This window comes from Macaca nemestrina, chromosome 12 (assembly GCF_043159975.1).
Source record: "Macaca nemestrina isolate mMacNem1 chromosome 12, mMacNem.hap1, whole genome shotgun sequence".
Classification (NCBI taxonomy): Eukaryota; Metazoa; Chordata; class Mammalia; order Primates; family Cercopithecidae; genus Macaca; species Macaca nemestrina.
In genome coordinates, this window is record NC_092136.1 from 126,619,886 (window position 1) to 126,643,764 (window position 23,879).

The 23,879-nt window shown below is 44.4% G+C and overlaps 1 long non-coding RNA gene across 2 annotated transcripts in view; it reads left to right on the plus strand.

The window, feature by feature from the left end:
• The first annotated feature begins 1,095 nt into the window (after positions 1-1,095).
• LOC105476231 (uncharacterized) overlaps positions 1,096-23,879 on the plus strand; it is a 69,429-nt gene continuing 46,645 nt past the window's right edge. Inside the window, exons 1-3 of one of the 2 annotated variants that reach the window (XR_011611154.1) lie at positions 1,096-1,441; positions 2,129-3,738; positions 19,250-20,082. This is a non-coding gene — a long non-coding RNA (uncharacterized lncRNA). Of the gene's footprint in view, positions 3,739-19,249; positions 20,083-23,879 lie in introns of both variants that reach the window. The other variant, XR_011611156.1, reaches the window with a different exon arrangement.

Consider the following 23,879-nt stretch of genomic DNA (forward strand, 5'->3'; position numbering starts at 1 on the left):
AAGTAGTCAAAAACATGGCAGATTCTCAGCAATTTAGAAGATGCAAGTCCCAGGACTTACAAGTTGGTTGACCTGGCAGAGGATGAGGGAGGGACGAGCGCCAATGGCTCCCAGGGGTCTGGCAGAGCAGCTGCATGGGCCACTGAGTCATTTCACAAGGTGGGGGATGAAAAAGCGAGTTCTTTCTTTCCTTCTTGCTTTCCTTTCTTCTCTTTGTTCTTTCAGGCTTGCTGATCGGTGCAGCTGAGAACATGTCGAATTTGATGTGTCTGTGGATATTTGAGTCTGGAACATTGAAGACAGGTTTGGTCTGGAGATGTAGACTGCGGATATCTCAGCACACAGATGATCACTGAAACGATGGAGCGGATGATATCACCTGGAGAGAGTCTAGTGTGGGAAGATTCTTCCCTGAGGTGGTTGAAGGATGTACTTCTTACTCCAAAGACTGAAACAGAGACAAGAGAACCTGAAGTTTCAGGGTTTTGTCACTGGGAAGGCAGTAGAGTGTGTCATATCCCAAGAGTGAAGCAAGGACAAACCAAAGAACAACTGGGAAGATCTGAGAGAGAAAGGGTGAGGGCAGTGGCTAGGAGAAGTGAGAGAAGGTTATGTGAGGAGCAAAAAAACTGGGAGGACTGAGTGGCTCTGGATATTGTCCTTAAAGAAGTTCCACACTCGAGAGGCCCTTTCACATGACGGCTGATGTGTGCTTGGAAGGTGGTCATGGGCATTTGAAAGGGAGTACTGGGCTGGGTGCTATTATTCCTAACATTACCATGTGATCCTTGTGAGGCTAGCTTACATGGAAAAGACCTTCAGATTTGTGCTTTGTTGAGCACATTGTGTCCTGCCTTAGTTTCCCCAAGGTCCTCATTTTTTTTTTCTTTTTTTCAAGAGACAGGGTCTTACTTTGTTTGGCTGGCTTCAAACTCCTGACTTCAAGAGATCCTCCCACCCATCCCACCCAAAGTGCTGGGATTACAGGCATGTGCCACTGTGCCTAGCGGGTCATCAGTCTTTGGGATGCTGTTGACAAAGCCATTTGATGATATCAAAGAGAGAATGAAGCAGAAGGTTTTTTGGCCCCTCTACTTGGGATGCCACTTGCAGACAGAACTCTCCACAGGTTTACCATCCAGTAAAGGATCACCTGTTTATAGCCTGTGTAATGTCAATGATGATTCTTGGAAACAATTCCATTCTCATATACATCTTGACGTTTCATGGCTGAGCCATTTGTCAGAGTGCTCTGGCTTCAAATATACCTTCAAATCTTAAGACATGAATTTTTGAGGTGCAGGAATCAGCAATTCTAAAAGTCACAGGTCTTCCATCCAATGTCCTGGTTGCCTTCTAGATCCTGCTCTAACAAACGTATCTCCAAATCTCAGTTGCTTAACCCCATACAAGTTTATGTGCCGAGAACATCAAGATGAAGGTATGGTCCATGAACTAGCAGCATTGGCATTACCTGGGAGCTTGTTAGATAGAATTCAGAATCTCAGACCCGCCTCAGACCTACTGAATCAGAATTTCATTTTAACAAGATCTCCAAGTGGTGTGTAAGCACATTAAAATTTTGGAAGTGCTGCCCTAGATTACCAAAGTATCCTTGATGGTTCTCATAGCTGAGGGATAAAAGGAAATCAGACACAATAAAATAGAAATAGGAGAAAACAGAGGCAGTTCAACCTGCTGGCAAATCTTGAATTATGCCAAACTATGTAAAGTCTATGCCTGAAATCTCAGCATACGAGTGCCCAGGGCATGAGCTATTGGAGCCAGCCTTGGCTCATGACCAGTGCATTGTTCAGTTAGATGGTCCTTCTTCTTCTATGCTTGATTACCTGGAGGACAGATGCCAGGGCAGGCTGATTTCCATTTCTTCAGCTTACCTCTTTGCCATTACTGCCTGGGTGTGCAGGTGGGAAGAAGAGGAACTAATTGAGTGCATTTGATTATAAATGGAAAATACAGCACAGCTTTTCCCCCATGTGGCACCCCAAAGAGCTAACATTAAGGGGGTGATTACTGGCCCTTTATTATTTTTGTTTTGGTAAATCTGGTTTTCCTGCACCCCCACACCTATGTTCAAGGTTAATTCTGTGTTATTTTCTCCCTGCAGGCCTGTGCTGAGTGCCACAGGGAACAGCATTTAGCAACATCAAGCAGGAGAGGCAGAGAAAGCAGCAATAACTCCACATATGACTTGGAAATTGGCTCAGTCTCATGGCAGGAGATGTGTGTTTTTATGGTGTTAAGTGTGAAGGAGTGAAAGCAGCCAGTGATCAGGAGCGCCAACGCAGCTCCTTCCCAGGAGCCTTCCCGGCTGCTTCCCCTTTGTGGGAGATGTGCTGGAAGGAGTACTAAGAGGAGAGGTACTTTGCTTTAGTAGGATGGCAGCTTTGGGAAAGAGACGTGAGAGTGAGTGTGCAGAGAGCTTGGGCTGAGTGCAAGAGATAAGTGGGATGCATCGTGTCTTAGAGGCAATCAAGCAAGAGAGGATGGGGTGGCAGACGCTTCAACTCTCTAGCCCCTCCTTCCAGGGCAGAGCCATTTTAGAGACCCACGCCTTTTCCCATCCATAGGCTGCTGAAGCCAGAAACAGCCCAGCACTTAAGAGGGGAGCAGACAATTACATCACCGGTCTGGGCAGTATCTTCTCAGCCTAAACCATTATTTCCTCCCTTCCTTTAACAAAGACTCCTAGTTTCCCCACCCAATATCCAGTCTCCATTTTCTTCCTAACTGAATGTTGACTTCTTCCCCCCGGGGAACAAGATATCAAGGAAAATGATGCACCTTGCTTGCCTCCCTTGCAAGTGGGCCTGGCTCATCCATCAGAGGTAAGCAGAAGTCAGCAGGTGGAACTTCCAGGCAAGTCCTTCAATGCAGCTGACTCCGCTGGGGGATGCTTCTTCTCTTTCTTCTTCTTTCTGCCTAATATGTGGACATCTGTTCGGATCTTGAGGCAAATTCGATGACAGAATCACATCCTAGAGGTAATAAAGCAGACATTTAGGAGGACACTGGTATCTGATGACTGCTATATCTGCCTACGACTGGATTTCAGTGTAAGAAGCCACTTGTTTGAATTTTCTGTGCATGCAGGGAACTCCATTCTCAGTGCTATATCTCTTGCCTATGCTGCCTATATTAGGTAGGGAAAGTAAATTTATCTGCTGTAACAAACAACTTCCAAATCTTAGTAGCTTAACCCAACAAAAGTTTGTTATTTATGTTGAGACAAATGCATACATAACTGGTTGGCCAGCAGCTTCCCTGGGACCCAGGGACACGTGGTCCTTCTGTCTGTGTCTCTACTGAACCATATGCCCTTCACATCTTCTATGTGGCCGCAGCTGGAGAAAGTAAGCAGGACGAGCACATGAGTGGTTTTATGGGCCATGCTCTGATGAGGCATAGTCAGTGTTCACTGAGATTTCATTGACTGGAATTCAGTCACATGGTCACAGAGGGTGCTGGGAAGTGTAGTTTGGGTATATGCTCAGGAGGAAAAGGAAATTAATTTTGGTGAATACATCATAGTTTGCCAACCACACCTAGAAGAAAGGAAGAGGAAAGGAAAACAAAGGAAGGAAAAAGAAAGAGAGAGGAAGGAAAGAATGAAGGAAGAAGGAAAAAAGGAAAGAAAGAAGCAAAAAGAAAATAAAGAGAAAGAAAAGGAAAGAAAAAAAGAGAAAAGGCCAGCAAATGCTCAATTGCTCTCTAGAGGTAATTAAAACATGTTTTCTGAGGCCCAGAATATGTCAATTGGTAGAAGAATGGAATCAATGAATGTCATTGATTCCAAATGGATTTATGTGTTATCCAGCGTTCCCTTCCTTCAGAAGGGTCTTGTTCAGCACCTCCATGCACAGAACACTGTGGCTACAGTTCACTGGGGATGAGGGGAAGGCTCTCTATGAAAGCCAGTGTGGATTCACAGCCCCAGCAGAGGCCAGACTAGTGGAGCCTATTCTGTTCAGGAAGGCTAGTGGCCCAGGAGCTAGATAGGTCTTGGTCAGAATCTGGGTTCTTTGTTGTAACCAAACCTGAGGCTTACCCTGAGCAGGCAACTCCCCTTTTATGGGCTTTGTTTTCTCTATTTCCTGATTTGTAAAGTAGGAATAATAATAACTGCCCTATGTGTGTCCCTCTCTCGTTAGGAGTAAGTAATGTAATAAAGCTCTTGCCCCAGAGTAGAGGCTCAGTAATTGCCAACTGTTGTTCTCACCTACTTCGGCCTTCTCTTTAGTTGGCCTCTTGTTGCCTATGGAGCAAAACGTCACAGCCTGGTGAATGAGACGGTTCTCTCTCTGGCTCTACCTATATTTCCAGCCTCATCTCCTGCCACATTGTTCGTTTATAGTTCTGCTTCACACCTGAACTTCTACTGTTCCCTAGGCCTGCCAGGCCCTTCTGACCTGCCAGGCCAGTTCTGCAACCTGACACCTCTGTTCCTGTCACTCCCTTTACTTCTAAAGTGGGGTCTCTCATTCTTAGCACTACTGCTGACATTTTGGCCCAGGTCATTGTTGAGGAACTGTTCTGTGCATTCTAGGATGTTTAACAACATCTCTGACCTCTACCTACTAGAAGCCAGTAGCACTCTCCTGCCCATAGTCATGACAACCAAAAATGTCTCCAGACATTGCCACATGCCCCTGGGGGCACAATCACTGCCTGCTGAGGACCCCTGTTCTAATGTCTTGCACTCCCTCGTCTGGAAGGTACTAAGAGAGATGCTTTGCTTTAGCAGGAGGGCAGCTTTGGGAAAGAGCCTACACATATTTGAATCCGTACCTATAATGTCAGTCCCCACTGGAAAACTTCCCCTGTCTTCTCCAAAAATAATCAAATATGAATCGCCTTGTCCTCTGTGGCCTCATGGCGTTTCATTTGGTTTTTTTTGTTTGTTTGTTTAGCATTTACTTCTCTTGTTCTCATTTATCTGTCCACTAGACTTGCTGCTATCTTGTTCATCTCTTTATCCTCAGCATCTAGCATAGTTTCCAGATGCTTTTTTTAAATCACAAAGTAAATTAAAAAATATTTAAAGTTAAATGAATAAATTAATGACTGCTGAGTAAATAAATGCCTTCTCGAAAGACAGATTGCTGTTTACGATTAATTTGAACAGTGGAGCTACTGTCTGATTAAAATGAAAGCTGAAAGTATGAGTGCTGCTGAGCGCTTGGGTGGGTTCAAGGAACCATAGAACTCAGGAGGTGTGCTTTGTCCGTAACATCTGGATTCCAGGAGGCGATGGAAAGAAGCTTGGGAAGTTAGAAAGGAGGGAGGGTTGGGATGACCATGGGGCTTGAAAAAGATCTGCTAGGAAATCTGGGGAAACTTCAACTGCTTTGGGGAAACAAAGCACAAGGGTATGAAATGGTGAAGCAGGTGACAGACAAGGTCCAAATGAACCACTTGGGGCAGGGCTAATAAGGGAGTTCAAAGAAGGGTGTCAGTCACGGCTAGAGAAGAAAGGGCTTCTGGTCAGAGGCCCCCCTCCCTCTCTGGCCACATCTATTACCATGACAACACACTTCCCGCAAGGGCTCCAGTCCAGCCCAGCTGGCCTCCTTGCTGTTTCTCCACACCTGCTGTGCTCCCACCTCAGGGTCTTTATGCAAAGAGACCCTGGTCTCCTGCTTATCTTGCTCCCTCATTTTATTCAGATTTCTGCTCAGATCTCAAGCCCTCTGACCTCTAGATCTACAATATTATCCCTCTCTACCCCTTACCCATATTTATTTTTACTCATAGCATTAAATATTTAACTGCCTGTGATCTACCTCCTAATTGAATGTGAGTTACATGAGGACAGAGATTTTTTTTTTTTCCACTGCTGTATCTTTGATGCCTGAAGCAATGCCTGGTGTACAGTAAGTGCTCCACAGGTATTTGCTGAATGAATAAATAGATGCATGATTGGAGGGAGTTTGGTTTCAGCTGGCCTTGAAAGAGCGGAAGAAGAGGTGGGTGTGGAGCCAGCCAGTGAATGGGGATGGAGGAGGCTGCAGATTCAGGGCCCCTTCCAGTTGTGGCCTCTACTCATCCCCTCTTACAATGTGCCAGGGAACCAGGATGCCTTCCTCAAAAGCTGGCAGGAAGAAGGGAGGGCAGAAGGATTCGCATTTGGCCTGCTTCTTCTGCTAAGGCAGACGTGTTAGAAAAGATAATTGCAAAATATCAAGTGCCATGGAAACACTTATTAATACCAGGGGCTGGTGCTTCGATGGAGCCGGAGGCTTGCTCTGGCTCCAATGAACAGCCAGCAGTTCTGAAGCTCATCCAAAGTACTTGGTTTCTTGGACCCAAAATCACAATGCTCAGTACACAGTGATTTAGTGCCTTCTGTCAGAGCTTCTCAGAGCATGTCACCAGCACTCACCCTGCCCACGTCCTCGGGAGGAGGTGGCACTGAACAGCGGGTGCGCGGTCCAGTTTGTTTGTGACTAATGTGTTTTTGGAAGCTTATACCCCCTCTTCAGCTACCCAGTTTTCCTTTTGCTTTGCGTGTCTCTGAGCTGTCCATTTGTTCTTCACAGCCAGGAATAATAACCTCTTTAACCTCCAGCATCAAAAACCTGCTCCCCAGCCAGTTGTTTTAGAGGCTCAGAGCCTCAATGGGGTATGGAAGGAGGGTATGGGAGGCAGCTATAGGGACACTCTGTCTCTGTGTTGCCCACAGGAGGAATCTGAGTGGTAGCTTCCCTAATCCCATGACTCAGCTAGGGACAGAGGAAGGAGAAGGGAACAGGGAGACACACTGGGGGTTCAGTTTGCTCCTGGGTGGTGCTATGTGGGATCCATACACACTTACTCCATTTCCGGGGAGGCTGAGCTTCTCTGAGTGGAACAGCAGAGGGGCTGGCGCGTGGGAGACAGAGATGGGTAGGTGATGCCATGGGATGCCAGAAATAGGAAACACTCAGGACAGCCGTGAGTCACACCGGCCTCTCACATTTTTTCCTAAGTGTGGGGAGGGGAGGCAAGTTCATGTAGACTGTGCACTCAGAAAGCAGAAATATCTAAATATCTTAGCCATTCCCCAAGGATGCTGGTTTCTCTTAAGGTAATCCCTACGTTTTCTTGATTTGATGGTTCAGGAGTGAGCAAATCTGCTGTCTTGCATGAAAACATTTTAGAGTCCCATAATGGGTACATCTTTCCTCCTTCATAGCCATTCTTGTTTTCAAAAAATTTTCTTAATCACATCATATTTTCTCTAGCTGACTTTATTGTAAGAATGTAGTATATAACACATATAACATACAAAATGTGTGTATACCAGTGCTGTGGGCCAGTGCTAGCTGAGAGGTAGCATTGTTATAATTCTTTTCTTCATCTTGGTTTTAATTTTAGAGGCCAAAGTCATGTGCTTATGTTATTAGTAAGGCTTCCGGTCAGTAGTATCCTATTAGCAGTGAAGTGTTAGGAAAGTCAAGTTATAAGTGAATTGTTGACTGAGCAGGGATTCAATGCACCTAACTCCCATATTGTTCAAGGGCTATTGTGATTCCTTTTGTTTTTTCTTTCAGGATGCCCTCAATGTTTATAATAGCCAGAATTTGCCTGTTAAAAAATTAGGTAGCTTTGGAGACAGAAGCGTATGATGTGATTTGTCTTATACCTTGCCCCATTTATTTTTATTATTTTTTATTTTTAAAGATTTAGTGACTACAAGTGCAGTCTCCTTGCGTGGATATATTGCATGGGCTTTTAGTGTAACCATCACCCAAATCGTGTACATTTTACCCAATAGGTAATTTTTCATCCCTCACCCGCTTCCCGCCTCAAATCCATTCTAAGCATATGTGAACCATCTCTCCAGTCCATGCAGGGCTGGGTAGCTGTGTGGCCACAAGGCTTGGCAGAAGAGCTCCAAAACTTCTCCTTGATTTGCTTTGGCTCCTGACTAGGTTGCATTACCTGCAGGGGCATTAGCTTCTGCCCTGTTCATATTTGTTGGGCATTCAGCCACGAGCAGAGGAGCTGGAGGCTGTTGCTCAGTGAACAGTGGAATCAGGTGCAGGGAACCGAGACCCCTTGTTGGCTGGGACTGATTTAGGTGAGCAGCTGCTCTTACCAGGGGCCACTGGGCATGCTAGCCACAGGCCAGTGCTGGCTGGGAGGTGGCATTGTTATACTTCTTTTTATCATCTTAGTTTAAATGTTAGAGGCCAAAGGTGGGTGGTGGAGGGAGGAGAGACTGAAGACAATGAGGGTATGCCGAAAGCTTACTGGAGAGTGCATGGGAGGTGGATTATCTGCTTTGCCCAGTATACTTCCCTATTCTGAGCCTGCCCCCATCTTCTTTATCCCAGGCCATCTCCTTCTGGCCTGAAGACAATTCCTCTGTCCCATCCTCCTCACCCTCCCTACCTGCTCCCAAACCCGTCTGCTGTTATGCCTTTTGATGACTTCTCCTTAGTTGCCACGAAGAAGTGCTCATATCAGCAAACAGATGGCGGCTGAGGCATGTAGCATAAAATATATTTATCAAGGCAAACAGCTGTAGCCCATTTCATTCGGCAGAATTCTATTAAAAGTTCTCCAGAGCTACAAGCCGCTCGGAGATGGCAACCTGAACGCAGCCCGGAGAGCGGCGGCTTTGTGCCACTTTCCTCCCCCTGCTCCTTTCTTTGCGAGGCCAAAGAGAAGGCAGCCAGTCTCTTGTATTCTTCCTTGCAGGCTTCAATTAAAATGCCACAATTGCATTGGCAGCCTCGACTCTCCTGCCTCCTTGGGCTGCTGGGGGGCCCTTCCTAAGTGCTCCCACTTTCCAGGCAGACAATAATGACTCCCAGCTGCACCATTACAATTACTGGGCACTGTCTGGGGCAAGTGGCTGCTCTCTGGGCTCCTGTCCTCTCCTGTCCTCCATCAGAGTGAACAAAAGTTTACTCACTGGGGACCAGGAAATGCTCCCTGTCCCGTCTTCAGCTCTCATCACACTTTCTTGCTGTGCTTCCTGTGTTTGGGGGGATAGCCAGGAAACTGCCATGATTTCCCCCGTCATGGTTTGGAAGAACACTGATCTAAGAGTTGGGAGACTGGGATCTATTCCAGATTCAGCCATTAATTTGCTTTGAAATTGGGCAATCCTTCTCATTTGTCTGAGCTCTTTGTTTCCTCTTTGAGGGGTGCGACTAGATTAAAGGAGCACATTCAAGTATGTTTAGGAGCCAGACAAGTGTGAAATGTCCAGGTGTAGAAAATGCCACAGTGCATAGTGTGTGCTTTTCTGAAAGGCAGGTGCTATTCTAAAAACAAGAGCTGTACCAATTTGTAGGAGCACGTTTGGTACATGGGACTCTAGTTTGAGACCCACCAAGACTAAATATTTGCTAACATTCCATTAAGATTCAATTTTTTTTTTTTTTTTTTTTTGAGATGGAGTCTCGCTCTGTCATCCAGGCTAGAGTGCAGTGGCACGAACTCTGCTCATTGCAACCTCCGCCTCCCAGGTTCAAGCAGTTCTCTGCTTCAGCCTCCAGAGTAGCTGGGATTACAGGCACCCACCATCACGCCTGGATAATTTTTGTATTTTTAATAGAGACAAGGTTTCACCATCTTCGCCAGGCTGGTCTTGAACTCCTGACCTTGTGATCTACCTGCCTCAGCCTCCCAAAGTGTTAGGATTACAGATGTGAGTCACCATGCCCGGCCAAGATCCAATATTCTGTAATAGCTACTAAGTTACACTTGGGAGAAAAACTGAACTCCAGAGAAGGCAAATGGATATGAATTGGTAGTCTATAGGAAATTACCACCTTTTGCTTTTTTTTTAGAGGAGTAATAAAAGAGATGATTGGAGACCTCGGACATTCTACCCATCCTTGTGGGGAGTATCCATCACCTTGACAAATCACCTTGGTTTCATGGGACTGAAATAGGGGCTCTGGTGCCAGACAGGGTTCAAAGCCTCACTTTGCTCCTCGACAGCTGTGCAGCCTCTCATAGGTCGTTGAGCTATGCCTCAGTTTTACCTCAGGCAGGTTATTTAACTGCACCCGAGTTACAGCTTAGTTTCACCAATTGTGAAATGTCAGTGAAAGTAGTACTTTTTCTTCACAGAGCTTATATGAGGATGAAATTGATGAATCTGAATAACTAATCCAGAATCATGCCTGTTGTAGAGTAAGTGCTCAATAAATGCTAATTGTTATTTATGGAGATGACCTTCCAGCTTTGTTGTGTTGGCACAAAATTGGACAAGTGTGCAATGAGTGGTTCTGTGGAGCTAATATTTACAAATCCCTGGCAACTGTGGTGGGGTTTATCTCATCTCCACCAAACACATCATTGTATGGCTTCTGCTGGCAGCCAAGACTACTGCACACTGACAATTCCTCCCATAGATGATACACTTTTACATGCATCTTCTAATTAGATTCCTTGGAGAGAAAGAGGCAAGTAATGCCTTCCTCATTTGACAAAGGCAGAAGTACAAGTTCACAGAGGTTACGTAATTTGCTCAAAGTCACCCAGCCGGTGAGTATTAGAGTCAGGATCTGAGTCTATGACATCTAATTCTCTTGACAGTTGTCTTTCCATGTTATGGGACTACTTTTACACACATTAACTACTTGCTCATGATTGGGGTTAATTAACATGTTATAGCCAGAATAGCTCTGTTCAGTTGCAGGGTTCTCTAAACTTACACAAAGCGTCACTTTGGGTGCTTGTTTCGAACTCTTGATTTCTGGGCCCCCATCCAAGCCTACTGAATCAGGATTTCCAAAGGTGAGACTCAGTAATCTGCATGTTTACCAGGCTCCCCAGGTGATTCTCATGATCACGAATGTCTAGGAAACCCTGGGCCAGAAAATTCTGCCCAGGAAACTCACCAATCAACTTTCACCTGGTCAGATATTAGAACAGCTATATAGAAACATCTAGTAATTAGCTACTAGATGTAGCTAATTTTCCCACAGGAAGTGGGAAAAGAGTGTGACTAGCTCGAAGAACTAAAAGAACAAACAAAGCAAAGTCCATGGCTTGTTAATTTAATTTGCAACATTGGTATTGCATTCTTATTTACAAGCAAGGTGCCTTGTTAGGTCTTGCATGGTGAGTCAGGAGTATCATCTTGGAAAATAAGACACTTATCAGAGCCAAAGAGCATTTAGTGGTTGAAAACAACTAATGTGCTCACTTGCCTGCTCTACTTCCAAGGAAAGGTTCTGACACAAGGTGAGGTTGTTGTCTTGCAACGTCTATTAGATTGTGTTCAGTTGAACACTGCAATGAGCTTTAAGCCACTTTGTGATCAATGAGTCTTTTGGGAACATCCGCAGAATACAGGACAATATGCCAAGAGCTGGGGGTACAGAGTAAAGGCTATGCCTAACCTCAAGAAGCCTTCTGTTCAGTAGGCGAGAAAATAATTGAAATATGTCATTGAAAGATGTAATTCAAGCAGTTATAATCTCATCATAATAACACTCCAGGTAATGGTTAGCCCCCTCTTCAGTTAATGGCTTATTGACATTTTGCAAGAGAGAGACAAAATCCTCTTTGAGTTCCACACTCAGTGTTAGCTTAGCAGTAGTACTTTCCAGCTTCTGCCTTTTTGCTCCTGCTTTGTTTAGTTGGCATGCTATCCTTCATTCGCTACTTTCACTCATGGAAACTCCACCAACATGTCAAGGCTTAAATTAAATCCCACTGTAACAAAATGATTTTTCAGTACAACAGGACTTGCTCATCCCGAGGACCATCCAGTGGTTCCCCCGTCATGGTCCCATGTTCTGCACTAGCTTGCTTTCTGTGTTCTTTCCCTGTCACCTTGCCAGACTTTACACTTCTAGAAGCCTGGAGCTGGAATTACTGAAGTTTCACTAGCACATTTTAGCATCGAATCCCACTCACAGCAGGTGTTAGATGATCACATAGTTTGTCCGTAGCCTATTTGTGGATGACGCAGCTATGACAAGCCTAAACCTCTGATCCTTGAAGCTGGTCTGTGTGAGCTGGACATTTTTGATTGCACCAAATGGAAATCAAATTCAAATCGTTTCAAGTAATAACAGGGATTTCATGGGTCACGTAACTGCAAAATCTGTGGGGGTAGTTTTGCTAGCTTTAGGCACAGGTAGATCAGAGTTTATAAAAGTTGTGAGGAGTCTATTTATCTCCATTTGTTAGCTCTGCTTTTGTTGAGGTTGATTTGGTTCTTGTGTAGACTCTTTACATGTGGGGGCAGAGATGGTTCCCAGCATTGCTGGGCTTATGTTCTACCTGATTAATAATCTCAGAGGAAAGAGAGCCTCTGTCCTATTCTCGACAAAATTCCAAGGCCCACCCTTCACTGTGACCTGATTAGCTACTTCCTTACACAAAGGTGAGGGCTCATTAGACTCCACTGGAACTGCAAGAATGCAGAGTGGGGAGAGGTGTACACTCTTTTTTTCTTTTTTTGGAGACAGAGTCTCACTATGTCACCCAGGCTGGAGTGCAGTGGCACAATCTCAGTTCATTGCAACCTCCGCCTCCCGGGTTTAAGCGATTCTCCTGACTCAGCCTCCTGAGTAGCTGGGATTACAGGTGTGTGTCACCACACCCAGCTAATTTTGTATTTTAAATAGAGACGGGGTTTCGCCATGTTGTTCAGGCTGGTCTTGAACTCCTGACCTCGTGATCCGCCCACCTCGGCCTCCCAAAGTGCTGAAATTACAGGCGTGAGCCACCGAGCCCTGCCGAAGTGTACACTCTTAAACAGAAATGAGGGGGATGGAGGCTGAGCAGGCAAGAACAACAGATATCTCACCCAGGGTTATTTAGCTTTTCATGGGAAAATATTCCACAAACTACTTTCTTTAACACTGACATCACTTCTGATGCTAAGCAGGCATTGTAAAAAATGCACACATTAATCATAAGATGAACCAATCCTGCAGCATGGAAAAAGCTCAGGGCACCTTGTCTTCTCTATGGAATGTCACAACCCATGCAAACTTATCCTAAAGAAGTAATCTCAGATGCATACCAAGAGTCAAGGCTGTTAAATGCAGCAATATTTAAATATAGATAGCAATAAAATATTGGAAATAACATAAATATCCCAAATAGAGAAATGGTTAAATACCTTATAGTTTTTTGCTATTAAAAGTGCTGTTCCTAAAATGTACTTGATATAGAAAAATGTTCAGGAAATTATGATACAATGTTCCACAAAAATGCCAAGATGCAAAAGTATTTATATTTGACGATCCCAGATTTGTGTGAATATACACAGTTTCACTAAAGGCTGGAAGGAAATACTCTTTGGTGTTAAGAGTTCTCTGAATGGTAAAATTGCCAGTGAATTTTTTCTTCCTTTCCACTTTTCCACAAAAATTTGTTCTTCCCAAATTTTTGCACAAGAACGGTATCATTTCATGATTGAAAAAACACACTCAATATTTTTAAATACATACTTCAGTGTCAGTGCAACGGAAAACACATCCCATTGGATTTACGGTGATTGCAAGTGGGAGGACCCATTCTTTCTGGGGCAGAGGCCAGAATACACACAGAGAGGAGCTTTTTGGCTTGCACTGCCCCAGGCTAGGCAAGAGGGCATCACTGGCTTCTATTTCTCATGGGCCAGGGTTCCTGTTATTTCCATATGGGTGGTTTCTTCATTTGCTGCTCACTCAGGCTGCCGGGGAGATATCCACCCCCTCCTTATTTACTAAGTGGGGGAGGCAGAGCAGGAGGAAGACGGAGAGAGAGAAGAGAGAGTGCCGCAATCTTTCCCCCCAAAGGACTGCAATAAAGGAGCATATGTATCAACTAAAAAAATTCCTTGGCAACAAAAGCTTTTTAATTGAACACAGTCTCTTCAGCCAACTTATGTAAATTCTATCCCAATTTTGGGCATCTATTTTGAGCACAGAGAGAAGCGGTATGAATCTTGCCCTAAAATTGTGCTCAACAGAAGGGGTGACGCCATATGGATGCCATATTATGGGAGCCTGTCACCTGCTAACCGAGATGAGAAATTACAGGTTATAATCCCCTTCCTGCTGTCTGAGGAGCCGAGGTGGGTGGGGAGCGCTTTGGGTATCAGGTACTGGGTGATCCCTTGATACTTGCCTGGGACCTTCCCACAGGTGTCTGAGAGGTCACTCGGTGAAGGGTAAGAGAAGCAGTGCCTCTAGATGGGGCGGCAGGGTCGGGGGCGGAAAGGGCTTGCTTCTGAACCCAAAGGAGCTGGATTTCCTTCTCCTCAGCCTAAATGGGAACCTGGCTGATCCTATAAAACTAACCAGCTGAGAGTTAGCGAGTGGCTCTTTGGGGACTAGACCAACCGTGAGGAATGGCCTCGCGTGGAAGTTGGGAACTGGGAGGAGGGTGATACACCTGTTGCATTGTACTATTAGTGGAAAAGATGGACAAAGAGATCCAGGGAGGACTGTGGGACCACTCTGAGTATTCTCCTCCATGGGGAGTTGTGAGTACCGCCCACATTTCCCTCTGTGTCTTAGGGACATGACGAGTTTTGGGATCTGCAGGAGGTTGGCTACAAGTCAGATAACAAAATGTGGGTAGTAGGAACTGCAAGTTGCCTGGTTTTTGTAAATGGCTTCTAAGAAATCTGGAGATTTTCTCTGGAAATGCATTTATCATAGATAAAATGATTGTTTAATATGACGTGGGAAAAATCATGTGGACACGTGTTACATTTATTTGTCTATGCCTAACTTGTTTTCCCCCAAAGTCACTCCAAATCACAGGCTAAAATCCCAGGCCAATTCAATTTCAGGCGTTTATTCTTTCTCTCTCCTTGCTTCTTAAGTAGGTTTAAAAGCTTTATTGGCTACCTGAGCACACAGGTGGCTCCACCATTAACACCATGTGCTAACTTTGGATGGTCTGAATCGTAGGCTGCACGAAAATGGTGTATAATTGCCTTTCTGGAAAGCTCTTACAGGACTGCACCCTGTGTCCCCAGTGCCTGGTAGAGGACCTGGAACAGAATTGATAGTAAGAAATGTTATTAAATAAATAGATACATACACAATTTCCATTGGTCCTGCCCACTTTTGCTTGGAGAGATAAGGCATGCAAGAGACCAGTGGGGTTGTCAGTGAGAAGTATTGTATCCAAGAGTTAAAGCAATAGGATAGAAGTAAAAGAGTTCTTTGTCTAAGGTCAATTGAGAATATGATGGTTGTTTCACTAAGATTCCCTAGTTTTTTTCTCTGTAAAATGAGGATGATTGTCATGTAGCAAGTGATTGATAACTCACTAGTTATAAATGTCCAGATTTATTAGAAGCTACCTATAAAGACACAAATATGCCCACTGATCTTGCTGTTTTTCCTTTGCTTGACTGTTTTCCATGAACCAACTCACCTGGTCCATGGAAAATATTGTTCTTTCTCTCTTATTTCCTCTCTTCCATTCTTCCTTTCTTCTTTCCTTTTACCATACATATTTATTTAACACTTATTATATTATAGGCACCATGACAGTCATTTGGGATAAAAAAGGGAAGGGGCCATGCCTGACTTCAAGGAATTTCTAAAGAAGGAAGCAAACAACCAAATCAATAGTTATACTAGACTAAGATGCACTTACATGGACATATGCAGGGTACAGTGGGAATACAGAAGTGAGATAGCTAAGTCAGATTATGAACCCCTAAAAATAGTAAATGAGGTTCCGAGATGGCTTATAAGATTGCATGGATGTGTACGAGAGAGAGAGAGAGAAGTGGAAGAGAGTAATAATTTATACAATACATTATCTGTGAAAGATAACGGACTAGAGATGACATCTATGATACTTCCACATTGTTTTGAGGAAAAACTGAAGAAATACACATGAGGCACTTGTCATAATGCCTGGCTAATGAAAATTCCAAAAATAGTAGTAATTAGTGGTGGTCATAGTAATATTACTATTGTATCTTATACACATCAATGAACATTTAAGAATATCTATTATAGGTTAGGTACTGTATTAGGCCCTGAAGAAACATATGGTGTGGTAAAGAATGTGGATACACAAATAATTCATTAGCTTATAGAACATCATGTGTGAAAATAGAAATATGGAAAAGTAAATCAATAGTATAGAAAAGAGAATGCTTAAAATGGTTGGAATAGTCAGCTGGGCATGGTGGTTCACACCTGTAATCTCAGCACTTTGGGAGGCCTAGATGGGTGGATAACGAGTTCAAGAGATCAAAACCATCCTGGCCAAAATGGTGAAACCCCGTCTCTACTAAAAATACAAAAAAATTAGCTGGGCATGGTGTTGCGAGCCTGTAGTCCCAGCTACTCAGGAACCTGAGGCAGGAGAATCGCTTGAACCCAGGAGGCAGAGGTTGCAGTAAGCCAAGATTGTGCCATTGCCCTCCAGCCTGGGCAACAGAGCCAGAATCCATGTGAAAAAAAAAAGGTTGGAATAGTCTGAAAAGGGTTTTAAAGGATGAATAGGAGTTTGCTATATGGACAAGGAGCAGTAGAGAAGGGCATGGCAGGTGAAGGAATTAACCAATATGGCGTATCCAGGGAATTGCCAGAGAAGATGGGTAGCAGCAGTAGTTGAGGATGAAAAGCCTGTCAACAATGGGATAACATTTTAAACAAATTACCCTGTAACAAGGAGCCACTAGATGCATATTTCTATTATCAAACTCATTCAACTGTATTGTAAGTTGTCTACATTTGTCTTCCCTTCAGGAATGTGAGCTACTTGAATAAATGTTTATTATTTTTTTCATCCCCTAGTGCCTAGCATATACTATGTACTCGATATTTGTTGAATGCTGAATCAATTAAAATCAATTCCTAAGAGGAATTCCAGACTTTCTTGAGGCGATGTATGGTTGGCATTTCAGAAGTCTGGGCACTCCTCCCAGGGGCATTCACTGGAGGGGGCTGAGTGACTATTCTCCATGTATTATGAAAATGAGATGGTGAAATGTTTTAGCTGCAGTGGAGAGACTGATCTTTTAGCATCAAGCATCACCTAATAATAAGATTTTATGGGGTACCAAAAATGGGGTGACTGAGAGTGGCCATGGGATCATTTTCTCGATTTTTTTTAGGGACAAAGGACAATGTATTAGGGTTCTCTAGAGGGACAGAACTAACAGGATATAAGTATAAATGAAAGAGAATTTGTTAAGAAAAATTGACTCACACGATCACAAGGTCAAGTCCCACAGTAGGGTGTCTGCAAGCTGAGGAGCAAGAAAACCAGTATTGGTTTAGAAGCCAGTCCAAGCCCCAAAACCTCAAAAGTAGGGAAGCTGACAGTGCAGCCTTCAATCTCTGGCCAAACCCCTGAGAGCACCTGGCAAGCCACTGGTATAAGTCCATAAGTCCAAAAGCCAAAGAACTTGGAGTCTGATGTTCGACATCCAGCATAATAGAAAGATGAAGGCTGGAAGACTCTGCAAGTCTGCCCCTTCCACCTTCTTCTGCTTGCTTTTTCTAGCCATGCTGGCAGCTGATTGGATGGTGCCCACCCACATTGAGGGTGGGTCTGTCTCTTCCAGTCCACTGACTCAAATGTTAATCTCCTCTGGCCACACCTAGAAACAATACTTTTCATCCTTCAATCCAATACAGTTGACAATATTAACTCTCACAGACAATTTTGCTGAAAGGGTCATTTTGGGGATTAATTCTACCTGGAAAGACTCTGCTAGGAGACAAAATCTGGGGGACTTACAAAAATGGTTTTTCCATAGATAAACATGAGGTTGAAGAAACGTGGGATAGGCTTTTAGTCTAGGGGACCAGCTTTGACGTCTGGTTGCCTTGGTAAGCTCAAAGGAAGGCTCAGAGGGTGCCTCCCTTCCCCTGCCTCTCAAGCAGCAGGTCAGTTTGAGCTAACCTCTCAACTCGGGAAGTGGGAAATTGAATGACTGCTCTTCTCACTTCACAGGGCAGGTTTTTATCCTCTGGGGAAGTCTCTGTGAATGCCCACAGATTCTGTCCATAGAGTCTAAGTTCCTTGAGGGCTAGGAGGAAGCAGGCCGCCGTTGTCCACTGTTATGTATTCAATGCCTGGTACATTTCCCAACACTTTGTAAGTGCTCCCTACATACTCATTGCAGTGAATAAATAAAAATAACAACTAATACTTTTATACCACTTACTATGTACCAGACACTGTTGTAGGAGCTTTGCGGGTATTAATTTATTTAATCCCCACTACAAACCTATCCAGATGAATGGGACTAGTGTGAATAGAAGAAATGCTGATGATGTGATGGTAGACAGAGCAATCTGAGCATTGTCCGAGCCCAGCCACAATGATGGTGCTGGCAAACAGGGACCTTCTCTTCAGTAAATAAAGGGCAGCCTAGAGTAGATGTGAGATCTCAGTGGTAGCTCCCTGACTCTAACAACAAGTAAGGAGGGTTATCTGATGACTCTCCATGATCTAGTCCAGACAGAAAAGTTTATGATAATGATATTCGCAGCTGCAGCAAAGTCAGTCCCTCTGTGAATGATCGCACTGATGATGCAGGTCTCAGGCTCCCTGTGCGTGAACACATAGGTGGTAAACATGCTGCTTTCCTTGAAAGTGAAGCTCTCTCTGAGCGGGCCTGTGGGGCTGAGTGCATGCGGGAGCCCCTGGGGAGGGCAGGTCCCCCTAGACAGTTAATGCAACCACAGCTGCTATCCCTGTGGAGAATGGTCTCTTAGTAGCAACTGCTGGGCCCACAGTCGAATCAATGTTGTGCAGTGTAGCTGATGGGAGGTGTTAGTTCTCTTAAGTCTTTCCTTTTCCAGGATTATCCCCTCACTGGACCTGAGGAGCAGAGAAGAGCTGGCCTCTGAGCAGGGTGCTGGGGAAAAGTGCAGGTTACATGTCTTGCACCTGCTTCTCCCTCCCCAGGAGACTGAGGAGCTTAGGGAGGCTTGAACCATCTGTATTTGACACGAATGTTTTCTCCCTAGCTGACCTCACCACTGTGACCTCACCTTGGTGGAGAGCAGCAACAAACTCATAGCTGCTGATAATTGAAACTCAAGGAGGGAAGCAGAAATGTGTGCTATTTGGTAGAATGGGCAATTCAAGACCAATTTGGTTTTGGGATGCATTAGCTGTCTTATTTCACATATGTAACACAGATGTTTAGAGATGGATGGGACCATAGAGGTGATTCATTCCAAAATCTTCATTTTGCAATGGGGAAAAGGAAGCATCAGGAAAGAATTGATTAAATAATGCCGTTTTATTGGGTAGTAGCTGACTCCCAGTCCATTGCTTATTCCAGTAAACAAAATTGTTTCCCAGATATAAACAACTATGTCTACAGAAAACAAACAAATGTTTTCGGGAATCACTGCCATAGACAATCAAGGTGAAGAAAGATTTCTGAATTCTTCAGCCAGCAGGACCCAAAAGTCTAAGTTTTCCTGGAGAGGAGGTGCCTTTGCCTTGGGTTTGCCATTTCAGCAGAGATCAGCTAGTGAGTTGTATGTCTGGTCTGCAGAGCTTGTGAATGGCACAGAAAATGAGAAGGGTTTTGAAGCCAGCTGAGGCCAGGTTTGTATTCTAGTTCTGCCATTTTCCTATCTACTGTGCAACTCCAGGCAAGTCAGTTCGCTTTTCTGAACTCAGTCTCTTCTTTGGAAAAAGTCAATGACATATGCTATGTACCTGTTCCTTCTGTCTTGTCAACAATGGTCACGTACCAGGCACAAGATGCTCAGGTTTGCTGTCTCTATGTAATGTCTCACTACATCTTCACAGTTTTTTAAATGAGGCAGCAGTTAATATTATAATGTCTATTTTACAGGAGAGGAAAGCCTGAGGTTTCAAGAACTCAAGGTTCAGTACTAGGTTGTAGAGGAAGACTTTGTTTTAGCTTTGATGCTCTCTGCTAGGCACGGAGACCCCTGAGCAGAGTGACAAGACCTTCTGTTTGAGTAACTCATGTTCTGACCAGAGAGACAGACGTGTCAGCAAGAGGTCACAATACAGTGCGCTCAGATTCTTCAGCACTTGGAGCACTTGTTCCAGAATGGAAGGCCAGGGAAGTCTTCCAGGAGTAGGTGGCGCCTCTGCCGACCTGAAGGGTGAGGAAAAAGTGTCCAGTTGCAGAAGGTACGATACTGATAATATAGAGATAAGATAGCTTTTAAAGACCTAGATGTGTAGACTAGTTTGAAACAGATTGAGGACCTACAGGTAGTTGTGTGTGACTAGAGTAGGGTTGGGATGTGTGAGGAGAATTAGAATTAGGCGGGAATCCGACCGCCAAGTGCCACACATACCATGTGGGGGAAGGATCTTGACCCTAAAGCATGGGGAATCTGGGAAGAGTTTCAGTAGGGAGTGACATCATCAGATGCGAGTTTTGGCACGATCACTACCTATCTCACAAGATTTCTGTAGGAACAGTACAGTCTACTGTAAAACTGTTTCAGATTGTGGCTGAGCAAGAAGCCAAAATAACATACAAGGCAGCTAATTAACAGCGTTTTCCAAACCTCCGACCTAGGTGTTTCTACCTCAGCTACCTTGCATTCCTTCCTGACCTCATCACAGACACTAAGCCCAGTCTGAGTGCTATTGTAGAAGTCCAAGGCTGGCAAGAAACAGAGCAGGAGAATGGGAAACCACAGGGTGGACGGTTGCATCTCTGCAGCTCCTCCCCTTCTGGCTTAGAGAAACCTGGGTGCACTGACTGGCAGGCAAGGGTATCCTGCTCCTGGGCTCTCATCCACCCTTCAGGGAACAGCCTGGTTGGCCTACTTGCTGCAGGAGCATCTGCATCTCTGCTTAATTGGATTCTCATCTTTTTAAAAATATATTTTTGTGCAGTTGCCTAGAGGCATTCAGATAATGGGTGCATTTTTAATAGACCCAATAAGTAAATAACTGTTATTTTCTCCTCAAGAAATCCAGGGGGGACTAGAGTTCTATTGCAGCTTTGAAAACAATCACACCAGAAATTGGACTAGGAGACATTCTTGCACAGACTGGGTGATTCTCATTGTTGTTGTCAGGACAGATGAGACCCAGGTGTCACCAGACACAAGTATGAATCAGCTTGGGAGTGTGTGGCGCTGGGGCAGCTGCCCTGCCGCAGACACCTGAGGGTTCACATGCTGGCGGCTAACCCCCTCTAGTGTTGATTAGAATAGACTATTTGCAGCTGTGGGAACAGACTTGCATGTTGAGGCGGTAAATCTGTGAGTAGATGCCCCACCCCATACCCCACTCTGCGTCTCAGGCCCACAGAACTGAGACCAATGGTTTAGGGTTTCTAATTTTGTGTTGCATGGTGACTCCATGACCCTTTTGGTAGTCTGCCCTGATTGCTCCCCCACAACCAAGGCCTCTCTCATTCTAGGCTGCACTGCCCTCCCCATGTCTCCCTGAGGTGTGACGCTCATTCTTATCACCACACTGTGTTCATGCCACGCTTTCTACCTGAAATGCCCTCCCCTACTTCCACTCTAATTCTTTACACTTCAGATTTCAGATCAGGTTTCACTTCCTCTTTCCCTCCCCCACTACAAGTTCTTCTCTGCAAATCTTGCAGCACTTAAGCACCAATGTCTTGCATTTGAGATAAGCCACCTCATGCTTTTATTTAGCTCTTAATGGTTACAGAAGCTCTTGCGGGGGCAGAATGTTGACGGGCATCTTGCATGTAGCAGTTAACCCCACTTTGTTTATCCCAGGAAGCTGATGGACTACAGCAACCATCATTTAACTCTTGCGTAGGAGCAGCTTAGACATAAGGTAGTTTCTCTGCCTGCCCTCTTCAGCTTGTTGTCTCTGTCACACCAAACCCAAATCTTCTCTGACAACTTTCCAAAAAATTCTGGGTTACCAGCACTGCCAAACCCAGTGTGAATTCTATGCCTGAGCCTAAAGTATTCCAGCCTAGTTCCAGACTTATTTTGAATTTGTGGTGAGCGTGCAACTTAAGTGACATAAAGGGTGGTGGTTTGAGAGCTATGTCCTGTGCTGTGTATTGATTGTTTTATGCTGTATCCAGCCACATTCTTCCTCAGAAAAAGAAAGGAGGTGAGCTTGGCCCTAATAAACAGCAAAGCTCTCATTAGAGGGAAACTCTCCAGGCCTGACCCCTTATTAAATTGATTGGATCCGTTTTACAGATTTGTCCACTGAGGCAGCCATGCCCTGATTGCATTTTAGGAGGACCACAGAAGTCAAGAAGTTCAGCTTCTGAACTAGCCAGACTATCACCGGTTCGTTCTGCACCCTGAACTTTTACCCCTCCTGTTTTGCTAATGGAAATAGGTTAATTCAAAGTCACAAGAGCAACTTTGAAGTGGAGGCTTGCTTGAGATGAGGATTATAGACTTTATTTCTAATGAACCCTAATGGAACCTTTCTTCCCGGGAAGATGTAGAGCAGCCCTTCTGTAACTCTCCATTCAAACCTCTGCAAATGCTATCAGCCATTGCTAAAGCAGATCTCAGCAAGTTTCTTTGGGGCCTTATGCCTCATATGTGCTCTCCTTCCTTTCCTCCCTCCTTCTACCTATGGTCTCTATTCCACTTTAACCACCTCTAATTCCTTCTTGTCCAGATTTAACAAGGTCCCTCTCAACTCCTCTCTCAGAGAACAGAAGTTAGTAGAGGGAATGCCACAGGGTCCCACTGCCTGCAGAACCTCTTCAGCTGAATCCCCAAGGAAGCTCAGCAGCTGATGGGGAAGTGATTTATAATCCTAAACACAGTTCTTTCACTGTTGGTTCTGGCTTCTTGCATCGCAAATCACTTTGCATATTAGCATTACATTGATGACATTCAAAACAGGTGCAACTGCCTATAGAACAGCTGCCGCGGCCCACTGAAAGCTTCAAGCCGAGACCCGAGGTGCATGAACCCTCCTTCTGATAAGCTTCAAAGCGGGTAAAATCATCATTAAAGGAAAATTGACTTGTAAGTACGTGAAAGATTGTAGTTATTGCATCTAACCAGAAAGAAAAGCAAGGAGCCAGCAGCCAAGGGAATCTTCTTTAAAAATGTATTCAACTGAACAACAGAAAAGAAATTGCCATCTCAAGAGTGTTATGACACAACTTTAAGATGCCAAGACAGCAGACTGTTTGTATTTTCCTGGAATAGAGGGGTCACAGCCTGGAACTGGGGCCTGGGAGGCAGCATGGTATGGAAGGCCAAGGAGCACAGGGTATAAGGTCCTACTTTAGAAGATATGGAGCAAGAGGTTGTATTACGGGAAAAAAAATGCAACCCAAAGAAGCCTGTGAATATCAGATTTGGAGCCAGCCTAGCTAATGCTGGACCCTAATATGTCACCCATGATAATTTTGATCCTGAAGGATAATTTCTAAGATGTATTCCATTTAAAAGAAAGTGACCTAAAATTTTTCACAAAAACAGGCTGAAACTCAGAAGGAGGGTAAAACTTAAGGTGGCCCTGGTCTGACTTCCACATGCAATTCTGGCTTCTACTTTTATCCCTATACTACCATTTACTGAGCACTTACAATATGCTGGGGGCCAAGTGTGTGGTTGTGAAGACCACAACCATATCTGATAGGTATAAATGTCATCTAACAAATGAGTTTAACAAATGAATAAACAAATAACTAACAAATGAGTAAACTGAGGATCAGGGCAATTGTTACCTGTCCCAAATCACACATCTCGAAAGAGGCAAAATCAGGATTTAAACACCAGCTGCCAACCCTAAAAGGGGTTGACGCTCTTTTTTCAGAGTATCATGTAATTTATTTCACAGCCATAACGAAGCAAGAGAATGTGAGCGTAGATAAAGCCTCCTCCACAATCCTCTCCTTCCTCTGGCCTGTATACAAATAGCAAAGTGATATTGCAAAAATGATGGGGAAGGCCAGGTGTGATGGCTCACGCCTATAGTCCTAGCACTTTAGGAAG